Source organism: Theropithecus gelada, chromosome 14, assembly GCF_003255815.1.
Source record: "Theropithecus gelada isolate Dixy chromosome 14, Tgel_1.0, whole genome shotgun sequence".
Classification (NCBI taxonomy): Eukaryota; Metazoa; Chordata; class Mammalia; order Primates; family Cercopithecidae; genus Theropithecus; species Theropithecus gelada.
Genome location: NC_037682.1, coordinates 56,409,298 through 56,413,115, shown reverse-complemented (window position 1 = coordinate 56,413,115; position 3,818 = coordinate 56,409,298). Strand labels below are relative to the sequence as shown.

General features: G+C 41.6%; 1 protein-coding gene across 7 annotated transcripts in view; it reads right to left on the bottom strand.

Annotated features, from left to right (window-relative positions):
- Positions 1–3,818, bottom strand: part of DENND5A (DENN domain containing 5A) — a 130,256-nt gene that overhangs the window by 14,559 nt on the left and 111,879 nt on the right. The gene's annotated exons all lie outside the window — the stretch shown is intronic.

The window sequence follows — 3,818 nt, the reverse complement described above, 5'->3', positions numbered from 1 at the left end:
AAGGAAGGAAGGAAGGAAGGAAGGAAGGAAGGAAGGAAGGAAGGAAAGAAAGAAAGAAGCAGGCCAGGTACAGTGTCTCACACCTGTAATCCCAACCCCAACACTGGGAGGCCAAGGCAGGCGGATCACTTGAGGTCAGAAGTTCGAGACCAGCCTAGTCAACATAGCAAACCCTTACTAAAAATACAAAAATTAGCCGGGGGTGGTGGCACACGCCTGCTGTCCCAGCTACTCGGGAGGCTGAGGCAAGAGGATCACTTGAACCTGGGAGGTGGAGGCACTTGAACGTGGGAGGCAGAGGTTGCAGGGAGCTGTGATCATGCCGCCGCACTTCAGCCTGGGTGACAGAGTGAGGCTACCTTTCAAAAAAAAAAAAGAAGCAAATGACCTATCATCCTCTAAATGGTCTGTTGGTTTTATGTCAGCTTGATGGCTTTTGCACAGAGGAGTGGATATGCAGCCTATAAGTTTCCATCTTAGCCCCTGTATTTCCTAAAATATTTAAAGTTATTCCTTTAAATATTGTTCTAGTCCTGATTTTGCTACTTGGCGAACTAGGCAAAGCAGTTTGGTGAACCTCTCTGAATGTCAGTTTTCTTCTCTGTTAAGTGGGGGAAACTGTGGTATCTTTGGTTACCTTACAAGTTGTTAGCACAGGTTAGGGAGAGTAATTCATCACTATAACGAGGATTTACTATTGAAGGTATAGTTGAAGAAATGTGAAGAAAGGTAGGCTGGTACTTAACTGTATGGCTGAAATAAACTACAGTCAATATAATAGAACCTTGGTGTTTGGAAAGGTAAGAACTGCAATTTACACTATTTGAGACATGTAGTAATTTGTCATTTTGCCAAGGCACAAATCTGAATAGTATTTGCAAGCCTGATGTGAGGCAGCAATTCACCTGGGTAATGAGTGAGCCCAGCTGGTCACCCAGCAACTGCTTTGTCTCTTTCTAATCATCGTTCAGTACATCATAACCCTTGTTAAATGATAACAACTTTATTTCAGATTCATGGTAAATGTTCCCATGTAGATAATAAAATAATATAAAGGTGGTATGTTTGTTTTAGTAAGATTATAATAGTTTTATAAATGACTTTGGTTCTATAATAATGATAGAAGCTACCAGGTCTTAAGGCTTACTATGAACTAAGCACTATGTCAGATATTCAAAATACAATATTGTAATTAATGCTCCCAACAGTCTAACAACGTAGAGATCTCTATCCCTATTTTCTGTAGAGAAGAAAAAATTGAGGATCGGAAAGGTTAAGTAACTTGTAAGAGGTCACACCATTAGTGAGCAGAGTGTTGGGATCCAAGCTTAAGTCTATCTAATGTCAAAACCATTGCACTTAATAACTATGCTACACGAGATGTTTCTGAAAAGATCACTTAATTTTTTAAGTTATACTTTCTGAAGAAAATTTTGTGCTATGGAATGAATGTGAAGATTTAAGGTCTTAAGATTTACCCCATGAGAATATTGAGGGTCTATTTTGTTTCTATTCACAAACTTGACCTATTCTGGGGAAAAAAAATCAAACATCTGAATGGTAGGAAACCCTCGCTATAGATCAGCAAGTTGTCAAAATAAGCTTGCTGCATGTTTGTGTTTCCTACAAAAATTCATCAACTTAAAACCCTACAACTTCAAAGACAATTTTTAAAATATATAAAAACTAAAAACTAAAATTAGAAAATACCAGGTTTTATTCATCCAAATACCAAATATTTGAATAAAAAAAAGTCTAACAACATTAATGAGACTTACAAATCCTATACACTGCTTCTAAGAAGGTCTATTGTTTCCTGTTGGGAGCCAAAAAGAAAAAAAAAATTTTAATTAAAAAACTTTAAAAAAAAAAAAAAGAAGGTTGGCTGGGCGCGGTGGCTCACACCTGTAACCCCAGCACTGTGGGAGGCCGAGGTAGGCGCATCAACTGAAGTCAGGAGTTCAAGACCAGCCTGGCCAACATGGGGAACCCCCATCTCTACTAAAATACAAAAATTAGGCGTGCATGGTGACAGGTGCCTGTAATCCCAGCTACTCAGGAGGCTGAGGCAGGAGAATTGCTTGAACCCAGGAGGTGAATATTGCAGTAAGTCAAGATGGCACTACTTCACTCCAGCTTGGGCAACAGGGTGAGACTCCATTTCAAAAAATAAAACAGGTCTATTAATGTATCTAACAGATAATACAAGAGTTTAAAATAATTATGGTCTTTGACTTAGTAATTCAACTTCTAGAAATCCATTCATCCTTCCATCTACCACAACCATTAGCAAGTAGGTTTCTCAGCATCTAGGTAGACTAGGAAAGCAGCGTAAGAAAAATTAATAGAACTGTCTGAATGTGGCACACATTAAGTACAGCTGGTGACCAGAGAGCCTGACATGCAATAACACCAAAGAACCAAGGACAAGGGCAAAATCAGGCCACTATACCAGAAGGAAGCCCCTGGCCCACAGTGATTACAGAGGTGAGGAGAAAGAGCAAGGGCAAGAGTGGAAGAGCAGCAACTGGGCTGCTGCACTTTGGTTTTTCTAGTTCACAAGACATGGCCTACTCTTTTTCCTCTTTTGCAAAGGGCCTGATTGGGACTGCAAGGTTCAATACAGCCTGACTATCCATTTACGGACATGGACACACAATAAACTGCATCAGATTCTACAAGAATGTCATAAGCAAGAAAGATAAGTAACAACTCCTTTTCATGTGTCAACCCCAAATGGCAGCAGTGACAAAACGAGTATGAAAAACCAAACCTCTCTCTGATAGAAAAACAAACTATAGGTGGAAGTCCATCTCCTTGGAAGATGTCACTGAAAGCCAAAGAGAGTGGTGAGGATAACAGAGGTTCTTATGAAGACTTGCTGCAGGCAGCCTTGCATCCAAGCAGTCAAGGCTAGTAACAAAATTTAAGAGGCCAGCAGCAAAAATGCTGTTTGGGTTCTCTCTACTTTCTAAGCAGATAATAATGGGTGGTTGCTCAGGAAGGTGCCCCCACAGCGGCATAATAAAATCACCCTCTGAGAGCAAATTTAGTCACAATCTGGGTGTATGATAAAGGACAGCAGGTAATGAGGGTGTGACTGCTGGATTGGAAGATAAGTGAAGAATGTCTTAGCAGGATAAAGAAACCAGCAAAACCAAGGCCTAGGGAGAACATGGTGTTAGGAACCCAATATAGATCATCAGGGTCAATCTCCAGCTGAACATGTATCCCTAAGGGCATACATGCCATGCCGGCAAGAACAGATCTTCACTCTCCTCTGGTGACATTGTCACTGCTTCACTTCCAGAGCTCCAAAAGCCAGGACTCAGAATAAAATGGAACTTCAACTAAAAAGCCCCCATTATTTTGCACTGGTTTCTCATCTCTCCAAAATAAGAGGGGGAGCAAATGAACTCTAAAAGAAATTCCAGTGTGGTCAACATGGTGAAACCTCATCTCTACTAAAAATACAAAAAAATTAGCCGGACGTGGTGGCCTGAGCCTATAATCCCAGCTACTCGTGAGGCTGAGGCAGGGGAACTGCTTGAACCAGGGAAGTGGAGGTTGCAGTGAGCCAAGATCACGCCACTGCACTCCAGCCTGGGCAACAGAGCAAGACTCCGTCTCTAAAACAAAAAAAGGATACAAAAATTAGCCAGGCATTGTGGTGCACAGTTGTACTCCCAGCTACTTGGCAGGCTGAGGTGGGAGAATCACTTGAACTCAGGATGCGGAGGTTGCAGTGAGCTGAGATCATACCACTGCACTCAGCCTGCGTGACAGAGTGAAGGAAAGAGGGGAGGGGAGGGGAGGAG